At 35.8% G+C, this 26,259-nt stretch overlaps 1 protein-coding gene and 1 long non-coding RNA gene across 4 annotated transcripts in view; one reads left to right on the plus strand and one right to left on the minus strand.

Annotated features, from left to right (window-relative positions):
* The window catches only part of ncs1b (neuronal calcium sensor 1b), an 88,716-nt gene that overhangs the window by 9,710 nt on the left and 52,747 nt on the right, over window positions 1-26,259 (plus strand).
* Window positions 18,992-21,751, minus strand: LOC147842729 (uncharacterized). The gene is made up of 4 exons (XR_015497362.1): window positions 21,679-21,751; window positions 21,214-21,291; window positions 20,733-20,793; window positions 18,992-20,118 (listed from the first exon to the last, which is right to left on the minus strand). It is a non-coding gene; the product is annotated as an uncharacterized LOC147842729 (long non-coding RNA).

A 26,259-nucleotide genomic window follows, 5' to 3' on the forward strand; every position in this document is an offset into this window, starting at 1 on the left:
TCGAACCAGTGACCTTCCTGCTGTGATGTGACAGCTCTACCTACTGTGCCACCGCGTCGCCCCTAAAATGAATATTTGAAATTTTTTAAATTTTAAAATTTATATTTTCAATATATTGTTTCAGAAAGGAGTGACACGGTATCGCAGTAGGTAGTGCTGTCTACAACAGCCCATTGATAAAAAGCATTTTATGGACCTTATAATTCATGTGCAACTTCCATTGATATTTTGACGTTAAAACAACTCGTAATGCTGCTTGATGTTACAAACTGATATTTTCTTATTGTGTTATTCTACTTTTTATAGTCATGAAGACAACTGTTTGTTGAGCAGGTAGTTTGACTGTTTTCTGCTGTTTATTATTCCTATAGTCATTTCTCCCATAGGCAACTAAATCACAACAACAAAATTGCATTGCATTGGAGAATAAGGTCAATAGTATATATTAATATAAAGTGTAATGAAGAGGGGTGTACTCGTTTATGCTGAGCACTGTATATAGTAAGTACCAGAAGAGTTATGGGACATACTACTTTCATAATGTCATAATTGCATGCTCAGTGGAGCATACTGTTGCTTAGTTACATGCATCTTGTCACAGTTTACATCCTCCAGATTTCTTTATATTTAATTGCCCACCACATTGGAGATAATTAGCACATTGATGCCAGTTCCTGGTCTTTCATGTGGAGAACCCTCCTTATGAAAAGCAAAATGATGCATTTACAACTTGATGACGAAATGGTCACCTTGGATTTAAAAGGTTCTACGTATCTGACATTTCTGTTAAAGCAGAGTTATATTCTTATTTTGTTATATTTTTTACTTTTGTGTCCAAAGTTGTCCATGATGTTGGACTTTTTGTTTAGAAAACATGGTTGTTATATCACTTTTTCTATATAATGCAAATTTTTTAAAGATCAATTTCTCAAAATGCAGAAAGGACAGGGTTCTTACGGGTGCTGGAAATCCTGGAAAATGCTTGATTTTTAATATAATCTTTTCAAGGTTAGAAAAGTGCTTGGATTTTGGACAAAGTGCTTGAACCTGCTTGAATTTGCAGGGCTTAAAATTGTGACTGTTTTGGTTGCATATGTGCACAATTTTGTCTATGTGACCTCAACTTATATTTGGGAGCATTTGTGCGAGTGCATAAATTGTTGTTGTGCGACCAGTTTTCATTGCAAAATGTTCACCGCATTTTCTCGCGCATTTATGAAGCTAAAAATAAGCCAAAACAATCTGAATTTGAATTGTGTTCAATTGAATTATTAACAGTTGTAATTTAATAATACTGATTATGTCCTATTAGAAATGTTTTGAATTTGTATTTTTTATCTTGATTATTGAACATTTGAAATTTAAGACAACTTCATTTTTTAAGTCAGATTTTTTGTAGACATATTTTCAAACCTTAAACGACAATCCAATGACTGTAAAATAATAGCAATGCACATGAAATATCATGAACGACTGGTCATGAAAGTTTGATACTACACCCAAACAAAATCTTACTGTAAGCTCATTTCTTAAGATATCAACTTTAGATCAAAAGAGACCAAACTTAAAAGCATACTTCATCGAATAACTAAACTTTTTTTAAATGTATTTTTTAATCATTTTTGGGTAAATCATTTTTGGGTAACCTTACCCAAAAACTTGGATTTTTGGGTGATGATTTTTGGGTAAAATATCCCTATGTTCTAAAGTGCTCATCAAGTTTTATTATTTTTTTAAATAGCACAATGGATTTAAATGTGAAAAAGTACATACAATATATAAAAATTTAATTAACCGTGGTTATTAGGTGCTGGAAAAGCATACAAATGCACCTTAAAAGTGCATGAAAATTGCTGGAATTTTAAGTTGGAAAAGGTGTAAGAACCCTGAAAGGACCAAATAATCCTATCCTAAAAGTGGCAAAATGTTTACAAAAGTTTCCCACGTTGTTTCCAATGTTGCATCTATTGGTCATGTGGATCTGCCATGAGTGCCTGTAGTGTAGTTTTTACATTTTTATTCATGTTTGCAGTTCTAAGTGAATCCTTGTCCATTGTGCAACGTGCTGTGAGTGATATTAGTTGTTAAAATTGTGTCTCCAACCACTAGTTTTTGAAAAAATTTTACGCTGTACAAAAGCAATTTTTTAAGAGTTCACACTTATGCATAGTTCACACTAAAGGATTTTAAGCCTGATTTGAGCCCGATTTGGAAGTTAACGAGCTCGCCGACAGATCGGGCTGTGATCGGGAAGAAATCTGCGGGTGCTCGGCGCTCGGCGCTCTTTATGTGTGAACTACTGAACAACGCATCTACGAGGCTCGCTGACGCGTCGCCGACACCTCGCAAACGGAAATCCAACATTTAGCATGCTAAATATTCCAGAGCAGTCGGCCGACTCAACGCCACGTGTGGTCAGATGTAGTGACGAGCTGCAGCCAATGAGAGAGCATATCAGCATGAGCTGAATGACTGTGTATTCAGGAGCTCAGCAGAAACATCTGTGATTGGTCAGAATGGGCATCGGTGCACTCGCTTCATTCTGCGTGAGCACAGACATGAGAGTAGGCTATATTAACAGTGGAACTAGAATTCTGTAACTATTAGAATTACCATACTGCTCATTCTGACCGTTCTCAAATAAAACGCCATATTGTCACAACATATTTACATTCAAAGCTATTATTGAGATATTAAAATTAAGCTTTGAATGTCTGGCATCATATTTAATGACACCATTACCCTAAAAATATAATCTTTTTTTGGTAATACAGCCTATAAATATGTAGTTAAGATACTAAAACACTTAAAGGTCTTGGCTTTCATTTTCACTTTCAAACAGGAGCTATTTCACTGCACAGAATATGCTGTTTTGAAAGATATCTGAAGTAAATTGATGTTTTTGCCATCAAAAAGTTTTGTTTATGTTAGCAGGAAGTTGCTAGGCAAGAAAATGCACACATATTTAAAGTCACAGCGAAAAGTATCAGACATGCATGCAGTCATTTTAACCAATATGGTAATTTAAGGCAGAAATGCTCAGTTCTTTACTGTTTTGTAATAAAAAAATAACAATGTCAGAAAGAAATACACTGATAGTTAGAAAACGGCAGGGTGTTATAAATATGTTAGTTTTATTTCAAAGAGTTATACAATTACAAAAATTAAAAACTCTCTGTGTATCTATCCACTGGAACCTTGCAGATAAGTGATTAATCCGCTGATAAATCAGCTGATTTGACGATGTTTTAAAATGCTTTCTCCAAAGCTTGAAACGCTGTCAGTGATGTAATCAGCACACAAGCAGCCAATAGTGTTCAGCTTTTTCTGAAGACTCCTCCCTCAAAATTTAATTGGCTGTGGTTTGGTAGCTTGAATGAGCTGATGGGGAATGAGTTGTTGTCAGATCATGTAGTGTGTGAACCTCCTCTTGTGGATCATTCACAGAGTGTTGCGTAGTGTGAACACCTCAGAGATTAAAAGACACAAAGTCAAGTCATGTAGTGTGAACGGCACAGCGATCTGCTGATGTTTAAAATCCTGTAGTGTGAACTAGGCTTTAGCTGATGATTGATTATAAAGCTTGTTTGGCATGCTGTCCCGGGAGAGAGCCCTGAGCTAATAAGATCCTCAAGCCTGGGCCTCTTTCCTGTTTGCAGGGCGAGAGGGGAGTTTGAGCTCAGGGAGATCTCGAAAACCAAACCCAGGCTCATCCTAAAAACGTACCACTATATACATTTCTGGAGACGCCAAATACGTCCCAGAAGCTACGTTTTTTTGCAGTTTTTTATTTTTGCAAATCCACCAAAAGCTGCTGTGTACACTTTTTGAGATCTCAAATTTCTCTTTTGAGTGCCATTCGCGCCTGCTGTTCTCGCATAAACCCACCTGAGGCTGCTGTCGACTGACTGAATGACTGACTGACTGACTGACTGACTGACTGACTGACTGACTGACCCATCGACTGACCCACCCACCTCCTTCCCTAAACCTAACCAATAGTATTGATTGACCCACCCACCCACTTAAACCCAACCAACAATTTTCAAAAGCAATGCAGAAAAAGAAAAGCCCTCGTCTGATTTTCTACCACGTTTTCAGATTTGACCACATTCTTACCCTACTATTTACTAGTTTATTTAATTTTTTAAATTCTGTTTTTGTCTTACCCGCTTTCTGGAATCTTTCTTCACCGGACTTGAACCCCATCATTATAGTCAAGATCTCTCTGTGTCTAAAGTCCACCAACGTACATGGCGAACTAACAGGACAAACTGGAAACTGTGGGAAAGCCGTCCATATAGAGGTAAGCGGTCAGCTGGTACTTAAAAACGAATACGGCATCATACTGCCCCCTAGAGTTCATTGTAATAATAAAATGCAGCCATGCGTACTTCTGGGTACATATATTGTGGTCTCCAGAAACGTTTATAGCGCTAAGTTTTCAGAATGAGCCTATGTTGTTGAGAACGTGCCTGCTGTTTATAGCTAATGACAAATTAGTAAATTGCTATGAAGTGATATACTGCTGAATAGGAACATATCTATGGTGCCAAATTCTGCCAATTAACATAGGTTGCATGGTATGGATGGTGGGAGGAAACTTGGGGACCCGGGGAAATCCACATGTGCAAGGGGAGAACATGTAAACTCCACATAGAAATGTCAACCTAAGGACTTAGTCTTGTAGGGACTTGAACCAGTAACATTCTTGCTGTGAGGTAACAGTTCTTACCACTGGGCTGCCATGCTGCACAATTTAGGAAAGAAGGAGGAGTAGGGGTGAAAGGGGGTATTCTTTAAAACAAGGATAACTGTGGTATGGAACTTTGGTTATTTATGGTAACTTAGGAATCATCAAATTGATGAATAATGTCGTAGCTAATGCAGGATTAGTCAAGGTCAATCATAAGCATGTGATTCTCTCAAAATTATAAATAAACTTCACAAAATAAAAGTAAGAATGAAAGAAAGAAACTTTGCATTTCCAGTGGACTTAGTAGACATCTTGGGTGCCTTTTAAAGCACTATTTAGCATGGATAGTATGCAAATAGTGATGCATCAACGGTATTCAGGCACACCATCAAGCTTTTCCAGTAATCTGATCGCAAGTGGTCAGCCAATGAAGCCTGTTTCCACCTGGTATTAACATACATTTACATATGACTTGTTATCTGTGTTTTTATTTTAACACAACTTTTCATTTATTTAGTCACACTTTAACATCACTATGGACAAGCACTTTTACATTAAAGTTTTGACTAGCTCAAGATGTTTTAGATTTGTATTTAGTGTGACCATAATCAGATTACTAAAAATTAATTTAAAAACAGGTGAAAAGAAAAGTGGCTTCTGTTTAAACCGTTAAATGTCATAGTGCAACGTTAAATTAGAAGATGCCCTACAATAGTGTTTTAGACTCTAGTTTTAGATATAAAGCAAAACATATCTGTGTAATGTTTTAGGCTACCATGTCTATACTGACTAAGAACAAATAACAAATATTTGTTGGTTTATTAATAGTTATTAAAGAACCTAATCTCTGTCTTTTTTCTTATTGAGAGAAGCCAAGACACTGTGAGTAAATATGTAGTGTCTTTGTTAATAAGCAGTGAGTGCAGTAAAGTAGGCAGAGCTGGTTTGAAGTCATGCAGATATAGAATGGGAAGTGACAGCCAATGGCCTCCTAATGATGATGTCTGCTGTTTTGGGCTCAGTGGTGGGCGCTACATGGAAAGGCACTGGGCAGGAAATTGTAGCGTGCAGGGAAATGTGCCTCCGTACTGGGATGGACTCCATGGAATCCTTCTGGAATTTCTTTCTTTCTTTCTTTCTTTCTTTCTTTCTTTCTTTCTTTCTTTCTTTCTTTCTTTCTTTCTTTCTTTCTTTCTTTCTTTCTTTCTTTCTTTCTTTCTTTCTTTCTTTCTTTCTTTCTTTCTTTCTTTCTTTCTTTCTTTCTTTCTTTCTTTCTTTCTTTCTTTCTTTCTTTCTTTCTTTCTTTCTTTCTTTCTTTCTTTCTTGCATGATCCTAGCCTCTCTCTCACATTTAATTGCCTCTCTGCGAGTATGGAATAGAATACTGTAATTAAAGTCTTATCAGCTGTGCTTAGTAATGAAGGACATTGCATTTTCATTCTATCCATATATCCCTCTTACCTCTAACTCTCTCTCCTAAGCACTCCCTTATCTTTTCCCTCCTTTGTTTTTTTATTCTCCCCTTCCCCATTTGTAACCTTTATCAGTTTCTCCTCTTTTTGTTCCCCAAGTCTTTCAACTCTCTGTGAGCTTGAGCCCATAGCTAGAAATTATGTTTTTTTTTTTTAATCAGGAAGACGTATTTTAGAGTTTGCATATTCTTATTCCTATTGTATGAGATTACTGTAAGAATGTGAAGTAAAAGTATGGAGGCCTTCATTTAGGCTTTAAATATAGTTATTTTGGCAGTGTATGATGACAAGGAAGGAAAAAAAGTTTCGCAGAATGTGAATAATTTTAACAAAGTAAGAGAGATCATATAAAATTCATGTTATTTATTATTATTATTATTTATACATTATGCAGTCTAGCCTTAGAAACTGTTTCCATTTACTGTAGCACATTATCAGACATGTTTTGCTAATTTAAATTAAAGTCATGCATATTTAGGTCGTTTTTACAAGTATTTCTTGTCGTGAATTTTCGAAATTGTAGTAAAATGTTATGACTAGGGCCCTTTATATAGTGACTCAAGTTACTGAATGCTTAAACTTTATGTTAGCCCTTATAAACTCTTGAGTCTGTGCATCATGTTAAAGACCAGTTCAATCAGTTTGACCTTGTTTCAGATTGGGCCAATAACAATTGGCAAGTGAATTCTGCATATAATGCCACATCCATATGCCTATTTAAGTGGCACATGTGCAGTCAATCTGATTCTCATTTCAGAGCAGCAGTGGTCATCCAGTGGTATGAAGGCACATATGTGTGATTGGGAATTGAGCATTCCTCATCATCCCTCGGTACTTGTGATTCCCACTCTCTAAAAGAGCAAATTGTGTTTTGACCGTGCATTTCTGCTGTAGGGGTTTCATTTTTCTCAGGGGACATTCACAAGTGCCATGTTACATGTTTGGGGGTCGATGTGGTGTTTTTGAGTTGTTCATGCCCTATTTGCGAGGGGATTACTATGGTGACACTGAGATTGCGTCTCTCTGTTACTACCTGCTCTACAGTTAGTGTTAATGGAGATCTGAGGGTCACAGTGGGAGTAAATGCACTGGGCTAGTCCTCCACACCTCTTGCTTCTCAATAGCTCACTTCACTTAGCCTACAAATGATGGTTGCTGGCCTGTCCTGCAGTGTGGCCATACAGTACATTCATTCTATTGCATAGGTAGGGATGGGCAATATCTTATTGTCTACAATATATTGGTAATATATCCTTCCATTAAAAAAAAACAAAACAAAAAACAAACAAACTTATTGTTATAATAATGATGAAACCAATAATCAGTCTGTACAATCGCGGATCGCAATGCTGGCTCAGCATCATAAAGTTTGTCGGCCATCAGCGATGGACGATGGCATCATCTATCGGTACAACCCTAATTTCTACTGTGCGCTGAAGGTCGCAATTCGGTCACAGGCGCACATTTGGAGAGCCTTCCTGACTAAATGAATGAAATACACAGATTTCCACCAAGGCAACCCTGGGTGCTGAAATTTAATTGGCTAAACTGGCATTGTGCGGGTTAAATGACAAAAATAAAGACAGACGTTCTGGCACGTAACCCACATTTTCAAAGCAGAATATCTGACTTTAGCATTGTTTTTCAAATAAACAAGAATTTTAGCATGTTTCTTAAATATTTGCAAGCATATCATAGTATTTTTATGCTTAGAAGAGTCAAAAACTTACATACAGCACCTTTAATTACATGTTTATTTACATGTACAATGTAATTGCTTCATCTTTGTCTACATTTAATTATTCTTTAGTCTAACGACTTAGCTATTTTTTGTCCCTAAATAAACAACATGTTATGAATATTGGAAGAAAAAAATACATTACAATTATGCATTAGCTGCTCTTAACTTTTAACTTCATTTTTTAAATAATGCTTTAAAAAAATATACACAAAATATCACTGTTGCTGTTTGATTCTATACCGTATGCTGATTCACTGTGATTGTTTTTAGAAACCGATTGTAAATGGAATATAAAACATGTTAAAAAAAAAGCTTTAAAAACATAGAGTTTTCCAAATGTAACAGCTGGCCTCTCTCTCTTCATTTCTATCCCAGATGTAACTGACTAATTTGACCAACAGTTTCAGCTATTTCACGTCTATGTTTTGCATATGTTTATGGCAATTAGAAAACAGCTTAACTTGTTTTACAGCTGTGGAGGCTTGCTGCTGTAAGTGTTTATTTCTCATGAGTGGGCTCCATGATTTAATTCTTTTTCATTTGCGTGGTGAAGAGCAAAGGGAAGTGTGTATGAATACAGACTAGATTTTAATGTAGGCAGAGGATTTCTCGTTCTGCCAGGAAGGCCTTCATCAAACGCTTATCAATCAGAACACTGGCTCGCCTATTCAGTGTGGTAGAACACATTTTTCATGGCATTTAACTACAAATATGAAGCACTTCTCTTCTGTTGGGTTATGTAACACTGCCTGATGGCATTTTCATCGCAATCATTAGATTATTTAATGGAGGACACATCTATTAGTATTGATCGAATGTAAGCTGCTGTAGCTTCTCTATGGAGAATTGTAACTTCAAAGAACTATACAGCATTGGGTATAATAGGCTTGAATGATTTAATAAAGAAAATTTCAACAAAGACCTATATCACTGCCAGTTCAATGCCTGCTTTCATCTCCCTAAAGTACGTATTAGGCTGTAATGGCACTTTCTTTGGAGAGATCCCTGCACTTAAAGCAGTGGAGCAATGGCACCATTAAAGTTTTACCTTTTCATTTGGCAGATTTGCATGCAATTGACATTTTAGGTTCCCAGAAGCAAATGAAATATAAGTGCATGAACTCTTTAAAGGGTAATTTGCTTGAAAATGAACATGGTGTCGTCATTTACTCATCCTCATGCCCTTGTATGACCTTTTCTTCTTCTGTTGAACACATCAAACATATTTGAATCTAAATTGATAATACATGGCACTTTCAAAAAGAGACTATTTTTATTATAATTATAAATAGGGCTTAATTTGTGCCGGAACATGCCCTCTCCTCAACGGCCCTCCTTCCTTGTTCGCTGTTCACTTTAACTTTCTTCCGCGACTCCCCAACCCTCTTCACTTTCATCCTTTTTCCGTGACACCCCTCTGCCATCCAACACCCCCCTGCTCTGCACTTTCATGCATAACACCTCTCCAACCTCAGGTAAAATGCCGAATCTGTTACCTCGATCTGTTCTGGGACCTCGCAATAGAGTGCAGGAACTATGATGTCACTTTGTAGGCTTATCGGCTGCTAGCATAAAACTGGTCCCCTCGTGAAAATCCCTATAGTATTTTCCCATAGGCTTTTCGAAGATTGCAAATAATAAGCTCTGTGTTCAAACACTGTTCATTACACTTACACGTTTTGACCAGTCGGATAATCGTCACACAAGAATACAACTTTGAGCACTTTTGGATTTTAAATACAAATGCAAGAATTGAAAAGCTAACATTAGGCTATAAACGGACAACAGTGCCCTCGGGGCGCTCGTCTGTGACGTCAGCCCCACCGCCCCACCCTGCTACAGACAACTTATCAAGCTTATTTTAAGAAATCTGGTCCATGACAAAGAGTTAATCTCTCTGTTTATTAAATAATAATCCACAAAAACCATAATCCATAATACACAAAAACACATAGACCTATGTGCCTTTTGGATTGTTTTTACGGTTGTTCTAAAAGTTTTAAAACTATGTGTCTAAATCTGCCTACATATTATTATCATAATACATATTTAAATGTAATGTAATAATTTAAGTGTATCACTTGCGTGCACACAGCCTGCTTACCTTAACAGACAACAGAAATGAGGCGTGAGGAACAAGTCTATCAAATGCCTGCAAGTTCCATCATGGACACAGAGCAACATTCAATATTCCTTTTTTGTCATGAAGTACAGTGAAAAGCAGCCCATACAGTCACATATGCTATACATTTTATGGAGCAGTGTAAATATTGCTGTTATAACTGAGTTAAATGTGTTCAGGTGAAGAAAAAAGATGAAAAATTACTAAATCACGTGAAAATGACAGTTAACATGCATGTATTTTTACACATTTATTCACACGTTTGCATTACTGAGAGCAGGAAAGAGACAGGCTGCACTAAGCAGTATCTTCATAATGTTTATTAAAATAAATGATCAACAAATGAATCTGTCTCGACAGCCTTTACAAGTGAAGGAATTATCTACACAGTATCTGAATTCCCAATTAGAATAATACTACAAACTATAAAATACTATTCATGAAAATATCTAAATAACAGACAAATCTAAATGCCCAACGCAAGTGAGCTGTGCTCCAGACCAGATCAGCTCGATGACGTATAATGTCACCGACACCGCATGTAGTCCCATTTAGCAATTGATAGCAACCATCTTTTTGAAGAAGCATAACCGATTTAAAAATTCAAGAATGTGCTGTAACTGATGTGTTTTATGTCGTAGAACAAAAAGTGAAAGCATCTTGAGTTTGTGTTAGCCACGAACCTTATTTAAGCGATTTTACTGAAACCCCATTGAAAAAACCCATTGACTTTGGGATCAGGGAACTGGAACTGTTAAAATGCTAACTCGCTTCTGGGTTTTTGCAAACAAATTGACATCATAGTTCCTCCACTCTATTTACTAGTTAATTATTGTTTTGTGACAATTATAGTTTTTTAATTTAGTTTAAATTTATTCTAATTATTTTAAAGTAAATTTTGGTAAATTGGTACTATTTTGTTTATAAAACAATACGTCAAACTCTTTGCAAACCAATCAACACTTTGAAAGAACACAGGAGGACCAATCAGGAGCATCTCAGTGGCCAAGATGAGTGAAATTTAGTGTAAACGGCACCTATATGAAAGTCATCTTTTGTAAGCTGTTTGGACAGAACCGTGTGTAGATGTGTCCCCAGTCATATTGGGGTGATTTAAAGAAAATGAGTCTCTTTTTTTTAAATTTCCTGATGTTAAAATATAATCTAAATCCCTCCCATTTTGAGGTCGACCACAACATGACGTAGGTACGGTGACGGATTGCCCACCCACCAAATTGATTGACAGCCGCGTATTAACATGTCTCTATAGTAACGTGTCTACTCATATAAACAAGACAGGAAGAAAACAGTGCAAAGTTAAATGCATGTGTTTGTGTGCGTGTGTGTCTGTGTGTGAGTGAACTTTGTAAGGACATTTTGTGTTACTTGTCAAAAGGCTTGAATTAACTTTACAACAAATACATCAAATAATCATTGGTAAACATTCATACTGTAATATTTCTCACAAACGTTACATAAGATCTGCTTCCTTCATGTCTGTCACTGTGCTGTTTATCTGATGCAGCCGAGGCGGAGATTGAGGCACAGGCAACAAAAACAGCTACATTGTGTTTAAAGCTAATCTAATCAGTGTTTTGAGCTGAAACTTTGAAGACACATTCTGGAGACACAAAAGACTTATCTTAAATCTTGAAAATGGGGTAACATAGGTGCCTTTTAAATTCTAAAGACTATCAGATAGATGATTATTGATGTGTTTAAAATTAAAAGTATGTATTTTCATCTTAGAAGATGAACCAAAGATTGCAGCACTTAAGAATACATTTCTGTGAAGATGTACATTTTTAAATGCAGAGCTCATAAACATCTCTCACCCTTTTGAATAAAACATGAGTCTCTCAACACACTGATTTATAGCATTTGATGACACTGGTAAATGCTGAGTTGATGCATGGCTAATTTGGATTGTATGTGTATGTTATTTAAACCATTTTTTTTACAATATTAAGTGTTAAAAGACAAATAATTAACAATTGATGAGATCTTAATTACATCTAGAAACATTATGTTAAAGGGTGGCACTGTGGCTCAGTGGTTAGCACTGTCGCCCCACAGCAAGAAGGTCGCTGGTTCAAGTCCCAGATGGGCCAGTTAGCATTTCTGTGTGGAGTTTGCATGTTCTCTCCTTGTTCATGTGACTTTTCTCTTACAGTCCAAAGACATGCGCTAAAAGAGAACTGAACAAAATTGGCTGCAGTGTGTGAATGCGAGTGTGTATGGGTGTTTCCCAGTACCAAGTTGCGGCTGGATGGGCATCTGCAGCATAAAACATATGCTGGAATAGTTGATGGTTCATTCTGCTGTGGCGATCCCTGATAAATAGGGCACTTATGTAATTTCAGTCATACTGTTTTGTATAAAATGACAGAAATTGCAGTATATGCTTTGTGTCTAAACCAAAGGAAATGGTCCCTGATTTACTGCAATAATGTATTTCCCATCATATTCCCACCTAAAATAACATATGCATTGGTTAAATATTTTTCACTGATGTTTCTTAACTTAAACTTTAAAATTGTCATAAAGTTTTATATAAATCAGCATTAAACTAACCTTTTCATACATTTTGACAAATTGTAACAACAGTAATTTTGAGTTTGATAACACATACATAATATACTAATTCAAGTTGAAATGAACAGCTCGTGTTTCTTGAAAATAATTGGTTCAGTTGATGTTTTGCAAGCCATAACCTTACATTAGCATAAACGTGAGGTATTATTTTAAGTACTTTTGAGAAGTTCCAAAAGTCCCCACTTATCTGAGACCTGAGAGGATTTGATTTTGTGCATTTAGAATACATTTAAGGTCTCATGAATATTACCATGTAATTTCTGCTGTGCAAAACTCTTAAGCTCACTTAATATATCAAAACCGCTCTGAATGCAGATAGAACCTTAATTTCGAGGTGGCATAATGTCATAACATTACTAATTCAGTCAAAAAGGTGAGAATAATTTGTTCTTAAATTGAATTGAAATATAAAAAATAGCACATGGACTACTTCCAGAATATATTTATTTTATTTTTTATTTTTTTGAGTTTGACAACCTTACTTATTCTCTTTCATAATATTGAAACCCAACAGCTCGTGGTCACCTTTTGTGTTTCACTAGTGCAAATTGTTAAATCACGCTGGCTTGTAAAGTATTTTCATTGTTTGGCTGTACTGTTCCTTTAATTGCCTGCAGTCATTGTGCCGTGACAGTGAGCCTATGTTTAAATGCCAGTCATTTCCTTTTCCGTCACGCTTTTCTAAATCTCTTTCCAAAGCTTGAAAAACAAATTATTTGTTTACCCCCATCAAAATAGTCTGCCTCAACAATGATTTCCTGTGACTTAGCAAGAAGGCATATTACAATATCTGAAAAGATCTTGCCACTGTGTGGTTTTTTAAGTGATTAGGAGTGTTAGTACAAAGAGATGCAGACTACAGAAACAAACAAAACAAGTCATTCATAAAATGGAAGGAGGGATGTTTGAGTGATTTGTGTATAAAACAAGAAACCAGCTTGAATTCACAGATTTTTCTCTCGGCTGACCATTTAGAGACATGCAGCATTTTGGACATGCAAATTTAAATGCTTGACAGTGAACAAAGTGGGTATGCACACACAAAAACCTGAAAGATTTAGGGCCCTATCATACACCCGGCGCAATGTGGCGCAAGGCGCGGCGCAATACTTGTTTGCTATAGTTTCAGCTTGGTGCAAGAGTCGTTTTGAGGTGTTGCGCCATGATCTTTAAATAGCAAATGCATTTGCGCTCATATGTGCGCCCATAGGCGTTCTGGTCTAAAAAGGAAGGCGTTCTGAGGCGCACTGCTGGCGCGTTGCTATTTTGAGAAACTATAATAGACTTTTCATTAGACCAAAACAAACCCGTTCTAAACTCCAGCGCAGAGTTGCGCCTCACTTACACTTTCCTTAATAGCCTACACTCAAGATGCAAATATCTTTACATATAAAAAAAATTAAATATTAAGGATAGGCCTATATATAGGATATAATAAGAATATATATAGGATATAAATATAAAGGATTAAACATTTTACAAAACATTATTTTCTAGCCTACATAAATATGAAACACCACTGCTTTTTTGCCTTCTTTATCTCAGGAGGCTTTTTCAGTTCATTCATAACAATTTGCTTTTGTATAATGTTATTATTATTAGCAGTATTATTTATTATATCCATATTTCTATTTGTTTTATTAAAAACAAGCTTAGATTTGCCCACCTTCAGGTTTTAGACCATGTGTGGCACAGCATGTGTTTTAGGATATAACTCAGGTTTTTGAACACACTTCGTTATTATTGTTCATTTATTCGTTTGCTGGAAATTAGAACTGAATTTAGAAATAGTTTTGAAACAAATATTTGCGCTAAACAAACAAAATTAATTATTTATAGGCTAATTGATGTCTGTGCGTAAAGGTTTCCCTATCCAAGAGCGAAAGTGAAAGTATATCGATTATCTCTCATTCTTGTGTGGTAGATGCTCTGTTTAACTGTTTTCTGTTAAAAAAAAACTGTTTACTGTTTGCTTGTGAAATGCTCAATTTTTCTACTTCCACTTACTATACGTCCTGTAAACAGCAAATGCGCTTATTGCGCGACGCAGCTGGCTCTTAAAGGGAATGGGAGATGATACTCTGATTGGTTTATTCTCAAAACACACCTATAACACATAAAAAATAAACTCAACACTTTTAGACCATGCGCCATGGCGCAAAGCGGATTTTCCCATCCTTAAATTAGCAAATATGGATTCTGACACGCCCTGAAAGCGTTTGCGCCCTGCGGTTTCCGTTTTGCGCATGGACTGTCAAAATAGAGCCCTTAGATTTTTTAACGTGCCATTCACACCAAAGAAATCTTTATGTATCGTTATATATAAAGATAACGATAAAGATATCTTCCTAAAATCATTATGAATGTAAAACAACAGCAGATTCGGACCGCAGGTATAAAGATGTAGAGAAACATTACCATTGGGATGACTTTCAGTACTATATATATATTTTTTTACAGCTAATAAACAATAAAGCACTGACAACCAGTTTGAATGTTTTGAAATACACAAAGCTCATGCAATTTAAATGAACACTCAATCTTTTTTTTTTTTGGAAATAGACTCACTTTACAACTTTACAAGTTTAAACTGTTGAATTTTACCATTTCACAATCCATTCAGCTGATCTTAGGGTTTGGGTGAAACACTGTTAGCTTAACATAAATCATTGAATTGGATTTGTTAGATCACACTCTCCATGCCAGATAATCAAGATCCTGCCCCGGACGCCGGATCTTGTCAGGAAATGTCAGTTTTACAACAACTCAGCAGAGTTTCCAATACCCAAACCTGTTAACTACTATTCAACTGAATTCACAGTCTACAATCGATATAGGAGTTGACTGCGGAAGGAAGCCAGAGAGGAACAGAAGCAGAAGACAAAGGGATGATAATAAATGAGCAGGGTTTATTGAATAATCTTAGTTGCATGTGTTCTAGTATACTTCATCTGAACAGCACAAATATAACAAATGTTGTTATACATCAGGCCACAAGACCTTGAACTACAGACACACACTCATATCTCATACCAGTGAAGAGCAACAATTTTTGAAACACCATCACTAAGACTAAACAATGGAAAAAGCACTGAAAGTAGAACAAGTAATAAGAAATATATAAAAATAAAGAAATCAAATCAGTAAATTATTAATATAACAAATGCACACAGGTTATTACAGATTTCAGACTATACAGATTAGACAATTTTGAAAAGTTATTTTATATATTGTGTTATTTTATATTTGTCATTTTAAAGGTTTATATGGCTAGGAGCTATAATCTCATTCAGGTGTAATAATCAAGGAATTTTGTTGCCATACCATGACTGTAGCAGGTGCAATGATATTATACAGGACCTGGAAATAGCATCCAGCTATGTAACTAGGTAACAGTGCAGTGTACTATCATTGCACTTGCTGCTGCCATGGTACATGGTAATATTGGGCTTGCTTTTGCAGCTGGACATTCCTTTACACTGCCCTTGATGGGTGAACATTAGCCAGTGGGGCAGTGTCTTTTGTCTTTCCAAGTGTGAATTATTCATGACATTGTGACTCCCACATATACAGCTAAGATGACCCAAATAGATTTTACAAAATATAAATCATTGTAATGTTTTCTTAGAATGAGGGAAAAAAGTCTTACATAATTGTGAAGTAAATATCCTAGCCTACTTTAAAGGCTTGTTCAGGCCCATTCAATATGTTTTTTTTTTTTATCTTAATTTAGGTAAATTTTTTTCCCCAAAACCTACTAACCACACATGCCATTTTTTTCTAAAGAAAATGCAAGCATGTACATCAACATTTCTCACATATTATTGTAGCACAGTTTGTGCTAAAAGCAAAAAATATACATGCATATGTAGGCCAATACTATGTAAAAGGTCCCTGAAAAAAGCACAAATGTCAGAGCATGTTAAAGCGTCCAAAATTACCTCAGACCCCTGATGGAAACATTTGGTTGTATAATGGGTGGGAATTATTAAAATGTAAGCTATGCTAGCAAATTGAAGTATAAAAATAAAATTACCTCAGGTGTCCAGTATAGTTTGTGCATAGTCTCCTTTGAAAATGCTAGGTAAAAATCATTTGTGTTGGTTTCATTCCACTACACTGACTGAGATCGCTAAATTCTCTTAGTGATGATTTAATAGACTGTACAAACTGGATTCACTGAACATATTTACTAAAACATAGCACATGGAGGACATATTCTGGTTGCAAGGGGGTAATGCAAAAAGCAAAGCATAAAATAAAACAAACAGATTGTTTTTGTTTGCTGGCGTGGTCACAAATGTATTTATTATTATATTCATAGTTATTGTCCCTAGTGTGAACGCCCATTTAGGCAGAATAAAAAGGAAGGAAGCATCATGGCATGTTTGAAGTTTGCATAACATCCAATTAAGTTGCCTCCATCTGGTCGATTTTTCTGAGGGCAAAAAAGATGCATTATTTGGTGCCTACAATATAGTCCCTGCAGGATTTCATTGAGCTTACTTCTAATCTTTGCTACCCAAAATTATGGAATTGGCTCTGGCTTCTCTCAAAAATTTCACTGCTGTGTGTTTCATTTTTATTTGTTGGTAATGTTTTGTAATAAACTTATGAATAATCATTATGTAAGTATGAAAATAATGCAAGGCAGTACTTTCATTCAAAAACATGTCTGACTAGTTGGCAGCTGACGGCATAAGGTCTAATGGCATAATGTTTTGGTTCTATATTTGCTTCAGCTGGCCAATGATCGCCCACTTAGGTAGGAAGAAACCTTTTGATTATCATGCAGTGTGACTAATAACAGCTGGTTCAGTTCTGCGTCATGTTTGGAGTGGGTTAATGTATCTACAATTTCAGAATGACGTACCGACATTATTAATTCATTCAAGACTGGCATAGTTTGACATGAATGTACAACTTGCCTTAGGATTCAAAAGGAATAAGCCTTGATTTTTGCAATAGTGTGCACTTAGTAGATAACCAAGATTAAATCTTGTTGCATGTCTGTTTTGCACACATCTTTCTGATTTTAACTTTTTACAAGTAATTCAGTTTATCTGACAAACAATGGTAAACTTTCAGGCTACCCGTGTGATACACAATCAGCGGCCACTTTATTAGGTATACCTGTACAACTGCCCGTTAACGCAAATTTCTAATCAGCCAATCACATGGCAGCAACTCAATGCATTTAGGCATGCAGATATGGTCAAGACGATCTGCTCCAGTTCAAAATGAGCATCAATCAGAATGGGGAAGAAAGGTGATTTAAGTAACTTTGAATGTGGTATGGTTGTTGGTGCCAGTCGGGCTGGTTTGAGTATTTCTAAAAATACTAATCTTCAGGGATTTTTACGCACAGCTATTTCTAGGGTTTACAGAGAGTAGACTAAAAAAAGTGGCCAGAGGAGAATGGCTAGACTGGTTCGAGCTGATAGAAAAGCAACAGTAACTCAAAAAACCACAACTGAGGTCTGCAGAAGAGCATCTCTGAACCGCAGTTTGAGGTTATCTGCAGCATTTCGGTGCACTGCCCCCTAGTGATCCGAAGATACAAAATCAATGTTTATTTTTTTGCTTATATCTGCCCAACCCTTCATCCAAAACTTATACAGCTGGTCTCTTCACATCTGACAGAGCATGGCGAGTTGAAAGACTCCCATTTAGATTTTTGTCAAAAAATGCTACATTTTTTCAGACATATTTACGCATCATTACAAATATGGTATGCTTTTTTGGCACCATTCCATAAAGGTACTCAAAAACTTCTGAAGCAGTGCCACCGTGTGGCCAAAAGTTATAAGCAATTTTTGAAAAATGCTAATAACTTTTTAAAACATTCTTCATTGACATGACATGTATCTTTTTATATTCCCTGGATCATTTCCCGGGACCATTGATACCAAATATGCTAAAATCAACCAAGCCTCCTGTCCGCCATTTTGTTTTTGACAATGCTCCGTTTTCGGCGCTCGAAAAAAAACGCCAGCGTAGTGTGGTTGGATGCCGTAACTGTAGCAAAACATTTGTGTTTTAATTGAAAACGCATTAGTTTAAACGGGGCCTAACCCAGCTAACATAAGACCAGCGGGCCACTGGCGGCCCGCCGGCGGCAAAGTCGGCGGTCCACTGGCGGGCGCCGCCCGCGGTCCACCGTCAATTTGCTCATCGTTATTCCAGCGGCCCACCATCGGCTCCCGCCGCTTTTCCGACGGTGGTCCGCCATCGGACCGCTGGTTTTAAATAAGTGTCTGCTGGCGGCCCGCGGTCGGTCCACATGTAATTTTTAAATATTATATTAGCCTTTACAATTGTATTCCATATAAATATGTCCAATAATGAAATCAAGTACAAAATACTTAATCATTATAACATTTATTTATAATACTGCATAACGAACATACATTAAACACTTAATGAAATGTTTCAAAAACACATACGTTAACAAATATAACAAAATAAATATAAAATACATGCAAATATAATATAACATTCATACAACAGTTACATTTTACAATAGTTTTATAAGTAATGTTAATGTTTTAAATATGAACTAATATGAACAATACCTGTACAGCATAATTTATGTACAGCATTTACTAATGCATTAATAAAATCAGTCATGCTTATTAACATTAGTTAATACATTGCGAGTTAACATGAATAAACAATCAACAACTTTTTACCATTAACCAACATTAGCAAAAATGAATAAATACTGTAATAAATGTATTGTTTATTATGTTAGTAAATACATTAACTAATACATACAACCTTATTGTAAAGTGGTAGCCATTCAACAATGAGTTTTCTATAAAAAAGACAAACTTTGAGACTTCTCATTATAAAAATAAACTATTAAAAAAAATTGTATTATTTATATTTTAACATTATTATAATTATTTATTATAATATTATATTAAATTATAACATTCTTATGACATTTAACGTTATTATAAATAGCATAAGAATAAATTACATTGCGAATAAATATTAACATATTACAATAAACGTAAACGTGCATTATTATTACAAGATCAAACTGTAAAACATCTGGAGGTTATTAATAACTACACTGGGGCAGCACAGTGGCTCAGACTGTCACCTCACAGCAAAAAGGTTGCTGGTATGAGTCCCGGCTGGGTCCGCTGGCATTTCTGTGTGGAGTTTGCATGTTCTCCCTGTTTTGGTGTGGGTTTCCACCACAGTCCAAACACTTGTGCTATAGGTGAATTTGAACATAGTGTAGAAGTGTCTGTGAATATGAGAGTGTATGGGTGTTTCGCAGTGCTGGGTTGCAGCTGGAAGGCTGTGTAAAACATATGCCAAAGTAATATCCAGTTCCTTACGCTGTGGCGACCCCTGATATTAAGCTGAAAGAAAATGCAGGTTCTTTTGTCTGCCCCCTCATGATTAGCAGATCCTAATAAAAATGTCTTTGAGGCTCCCTTCCGCTGTCTCTCTTGTAGCAGGCTTATTTCTTATCCTGAAATAACAGAATCATCAGTCATTATTTTTGTCCATCATCAGTAACTAGGTCATTATGGACATTAATGTTTGTATTTTTTATTGTCTTTTTATTGGACATCAAGACTGCATTGATTTGATCGATAACATTAATTTACAGTTTAAAAGTAACACTGAAATATTTTTACAGTTTAAAATAATAATTTTTAATTTCAATACATTGTAAATGGTCCATTTGAGTATTAATAGACTGTCTGCTTAATATCTGTTGATTCTGCTCCTTCAACAGACATTAACTGACCCTAACCCTAACCCTTAAGTTACCAAGTACATGTCAACTTACACCAACCCTAACCGCACCCTAACAGTCTACTTATAATCTAATGAGAATTAGATGGCATGTAGATGCAATGCAGCTTAAATTCAACAAACAGACCATCAAAATAAAATGTGACCATATATTTTATTAATGTGAGGTCAAAGCTGATTTGTTAGCATCATTACTCCAGTGTCAGATGATCCTTCAGAAATCATTCTAATAGGCTAATTTGTTTGATGCAGTTGATATTAATATTAACATTAATAAAAGTAATCATTGGGAACACTTTTAAGTGACACTATAATATTACTTACCTTGAATGAAGTCTGGCAAGGAAAAACAAAGTGGTAGAGTGAGTGGAGGACGATCCAAAATCTAGAAAGAAGTAATAAAAAATATATATATTACTAACACATTTTAAGAAATGGATACTTGTATTAAACAAGGGTGCATAAAACAGATCAGAAGAGAGTTAAGATTTCTGATTCAAATACTTTTCTATTTAAACTTTCTATTCAACAATGAATCTTGAAATAACAAAACATGATAAAAATAAGAAATCTTGCTTGATCAGCAGCAAATTATGAATACAATATTACATTTTGGACTGGAGCACTGACGCTGTAAATTCAGCTTTGAGAAAAGCAATGTAAAAAATTGTTTAAAACCACTCACTTATGTTTGGATGTCAAAACTAAAATAACTGCAATCAAGACATGTATCAGATGCATGATTATGTAGGGATTTCTTATAAAAATGCACATGAATCTATTTAACAGTTAATTATAGTCTTACCTGTGTTTCCTCCAGCTCTGTGATTAGCTCCCTTTATCTTGGCTCTTCTCTTCTGTTGTAGGGGTAATTTTGTCTTTCCTGAAACCACAGGGCACTTTTTAAAATTAATATTAGTTTTACATTACTGTGAAATATCAAAGTAACACATATGTACTAACTTTAACATTTTAATTCGCTCTTGTTGACAGTACAGTGCTTATTTTAGGCTAAATAAAGTAGACTACCTCCAATAAAACATTGTCAAACCTCTCATCTACACATAAAGTGTAATTAAAAGCCAACACTTTTATAAACAATAGCTAGCCTAATGCTAACGTTACCTCTGCTAAAACTCTAACGGACTTTTTCCAAAGACACAACAGTCGCTATAAAAACATGTTCAACAGAAATATGTCAATTACCAGTAAGAAAAGTGTCAGAAACAGTTGTATGTAACATTTGCGTGATTTTAGCGACTAAACTTACCTGAAATTAGTGAAAACTGCCGCATGAGAGAAGTGCTGTTGACGGTCAGGTGTCGTGTCGTTGCTTCGTTTCCATGACAACGCTCTCTGCTGCAGTGCTTGAATGGGGCTCGGTAATGGACACTTTAAAGTCACGCAGCATTTACATAAACATTTAAACAATTCATAAACATTAAATAATGACATTTAATATTAAATCTTGATTTTTAAACTTAATTTTGTTTTGTTTTAATAATAACCTGTTATATTTAAAACCTCTTGTAGTTTTATTTACTAAACTTTGCTTTTATTAATAACTATATTTTTATTTAGTGCCTCATTCGTTTAAAATGTAAAAAGTGTTAAACAAAAGTACTTATATCAGGTACAGAACAACCAACAACATTAAAAACATCACCGGGTGAGCCATCGGTTAGCCACTGGTGTCCAGACGGCGGTCCACCCACGGTAATCCGCTGGTGGCGTGCCACCCAAAAAACGCCGGTGGGCCGACATAACTTTTAGAATGGGCGGCTTGCCGCTGGTAAGCCGACGGCGGTCCGCCCATATCAAGCCGCTCAATTTGTGCCGACCAAAAAACGCCGACGGTCCGCCAACTCATTGTTTGCTGGGAAGTAACAATCACTCAGTGTGAACTATCAAAGATGCAATCTGAGAGAATCGCCGATGGGTTGCAGACAGCCATGAAATATTTGGAACGCTAAATATCTGGATCTTTCAGCAATTCAAAATCATGCCATGTAAAATGTGTTCTGATTGAAAATAACATCGCCGATTACTTACAGCCAATGAGAGCGCAGCATCCACTATTTACCTGCCGGCCAGTGGGAGGTTCAGGGAGAAGTTAAAAGTAATTTTCAGTATATACTAAGGACCCAAGAAATGGAGGAAAAACTAGCAGAAATTTGGCAGGAGCACGCGTGTCTTTCTGACGTGCCATCTAAGCAGTACCACATCTGAGCAATACCCCACTAAAGTTTTCCATGTCACTTCTTGCATGTGTTTGATTGTAAGACATAGTTTGAGGGCTGAGACAAAGTTGTCTGTGATTCTTCCTATTGTAAAGTCATGCAGCGTGAAACCCCCTGCCGCTGATCCATCTTACAGCAGCGATGGAATGCTACCCCAGATACTCATGTGAAAACATCTGTGACGCCACTACTTTGAAAAACGTCTGAACTCGGCATTATACGTAACAAAAAAAAAAAAAAAAACTGGTAAAATATTTATTCAGAAGTCTTTGAACTTTCCAATGATATATAGTTTGTCATTATTGGATCAGGATTTAATTGCAAAAGAATATAAATTAATTTGTCCTAGTGGCGGGACAGTGACAGATAAGGGTTTCAAATATTCTTATTTCAATTTAAAAACAAGACTATTTTACTGACCCCAATGTCAGATTAATTTGCTTGCTTTATAGGAAGAAGTCGCTTAATTTGTACTTATTATTTCTAAAAACAAAACAATATTTTTAACTTGACAAAAAAATGTTTCTTAATTTAAGGATAATTAGCAACTTGGACTAGAAACAAGATAAAAGCTATGTGCATATTAAAGTAACCACAATTAGTTCTTGTTTAATCTTGTTCAGTTTGCAAGCACAGTTTGCCATTTTCAATTCAAAAAGAAATCTCATGGTGATTCTTAACCTTTTGAATAATGGCTAATTTATGTTCATTTGTATGATCTTATTTATAAAATTTTATATGATTTGCTCATCCCTCAATGAAGGGTAAGTTTAGGGGTGGGATTTGAGGGTCACACTTTCTTTTAAAAATCCTTTTCTGACAATACGTAAAATTGATTTCTTCATGAGATCAAGCTGAGATACCCTAGTTAGCATGCACATAAAAAATGAAGCACACTTTAGGTTTACTGAGCCATATTCAGATGTTTAGCCAATTACGTATGCATGTGTTTATGTTCATCTGAGGTCTTTTGAAGCAGCTGTCTTTTCCTTCAGACACAGACAAGCTACCCAAAATGACAAACAAAGCACACCTGGACACAATTAGAACAGATTAAATGAACAAGGCAATGACAAGAACTAGAAACCAGTGCAATTTACAAAATTGGAACACTAGCTTGCTGAGACAATAGTGCTCAGCTGGCTCTGGAGTGCAGTTCTCTGCTGTGAAACTGATCTTGATAATCTGATAAAACTTTAAAGCTGATTTGTTGTGCAGGCTGTTCATCTATTGTCTGTGCTTTTGTTGAAGCCATCTGCATTAAGTCAAAATATTTTTAAAACTGTTTTTGTTTGTGGAATTTATGGATGCAATGTGTGGTTTAAGATTTTTATTTTTATTTCAAGCATAGACTGTAAAAGATATGGATGTAGTGTCTGTGGCGTCACCCATTAGTTTCTGAAGAGCGCAAATGAAGCTACACGTAGGCATGGCTAACTGTCACCATTTTGTTTTCCCGTCATCGCACTGACCGGGGAATACCAAACAAGGGCATTTTGCTTGGACAGGCTTTTCTTCGGGAGAATTACCTGCGACTCATTTGTGTTCTGACCACATGTGCTTGGTTGTATACCTTATTAACAAGTGTTTAGTCTTTTAAAAACACTGTAATAATACATTGAGTCACTAAACATTGTTCTTATGATGTTTTACTACAGGAGGAAAACGCAAATTACTTCCAAATACTTTAAATAGTCTGTGTTAGTAAATGGAACAATAGTATCAGCATTTATGATGTAAGCTGAGATTACATCACTCAGCAATGCAATGTCAGACACAATGCACTCAAATGGAGCTAGTGACGTCATTGTGAGGGTTGGGGTTAGGTGAGCCCATTAAAAAGCATTGGATGCAGCCCAGATTGCACTGCACAAATGGAAGGCTATTTATGAAATCCAGGCACAACACTGTATGACAATGTTTCAGATGACAGTTTTATACTCTACAGCTAATCAATCTGTCAGATTCTTGAATGCTTTACAGGTCTAAAGAAAAGTATAAATGATAAATAATCTTAAGTAAAACAAATACATTTATAGATGTGGTATATTTGTATATAATTTCACTCACCTGTTGAGGCCATGTGAATGCTTTGTAAGCACAACTAAGTGCACACAGCGTGCTGTATTATCTAGCTGTCAGTCAACTGAATAAAAATGAAACAGATGAGTTTTGAAAAAAAAAAATACCCCCTCACAGTTGTCATGAAGGGTAATATTAGCTATATGCACCCAAACCATCTTTTGTACCAGGCTGTAAACATGTTTTTATCAGCTGTAAAATAGGCAATTTAGCATTGCAGTCAGTGAACGTCTGGAGTTTATGGAGCCAGCCCCCAAAGGCGACTCAATGAATTGCAGTTTCAGTTACTTTTGTATTGGCTTCACGAGGGAGAGCTGGAGGATGCCACTTGATTGCAGCATTTTAAACTCTCTATACACATATTAATACTGTAATTCAGTTCTGTTGCAGTAATTCATGAGAAATATATTTTTTACACTCATTAGAGCCATTAAAAATGCACAGTTTTGTACCTGTGTGTGTGTGTGTGTGTGTGTGTGTGTGTGTGTGTGTGTGTGTGTGTGTGTGTGTGTGTGCGCACGTGCGTGCGTGCGTGCGTGCGTGCGTGTGTGTGTGTGTGTACGTTTTTTAATCTTTTGGCAAACAAATTTATGTTGAAAATATGTATTTTTTTATATTATATTTTTGCATTATATTATTAAAGATGGATATTTGTAAGTAATCTTGCAACTGACTGATGCGTTTGGCTGGTCCATCTACTGTTATTTCTCTTAGACAGTCACAGGTTAGATTTTCCTCCACAGAATTAGTCCATACGAATTGTAAAAATGATAATACATTTTTGCTAATTATTATTTTATTTCAGTCGCTTTTTCAGGAACTGTAGTTTTTATTTTATTTCACTTAACTAAGATGTTTTACCCAATAGCTTTAGTCTTAGTTTTAGCTTTTGTTGACTTTAGGTTTTAATTGGATTGTTCATACAAAACTCAATATTTTGTCACCATTTACTCTCCACATACCCTCAGCTTGTTCCAAACAAACCTGACTTTGTTTGTTTTGTTAAAACACAGCAGAAGATATTTTGAAGAAAGCTTTAAACCTAATGGACTTTCATAGTATTTGGAATCAATGCTTACAGGTTTTCAGCTATTTTGTTAGTGTCCAACTGAATAAAGAAATTCATAAAGGTTTGAAACAACGTAAGTGAGGGTAAATGAGTAAATACAATTTTTGGGTGAACTATCTCCTTAAACCAGAAGTGAAACATCGCCATCTAGGTCTTATCTTATAAATAACAAGCAAAAGAAGAGCTGATATTTGTTTTGGGTTTTCTGTTAGAAAGGAAATGGCAGTATGGGATCCAGTATTTTATTCGTAAGCTCTCCTTTGCATTACACGATTGGCCAAATAACAGGTCAATCGGTTCTTTGTGTGTGTCCTCACTGTATACATCTTATAAGTATATTATTTAAATAATCAGGAAGGTTTCATAATGGCCTGTTTTTCCAAGGTGCCCAAGTTTCTTTACCTTCTCTCTTAATCTCTTAATCTCTCTCCCTCTATTTCTCTCTTCATCTTTTCTTGCA

Source organism: Danio rerio, chromosome 8 (genome assembly GCF_052040795.2).
Source record: "Danio rerio strain M-AB ecotype USA chromosome 8, GRCz13ab, whole genome shotgun sequence".
Taxonomy (NCBI): Eukaryota; Metazoa; Chordata; class Actinopteri; order Cypriniformes; family Danionidae; genus Danio; species Danio rerio.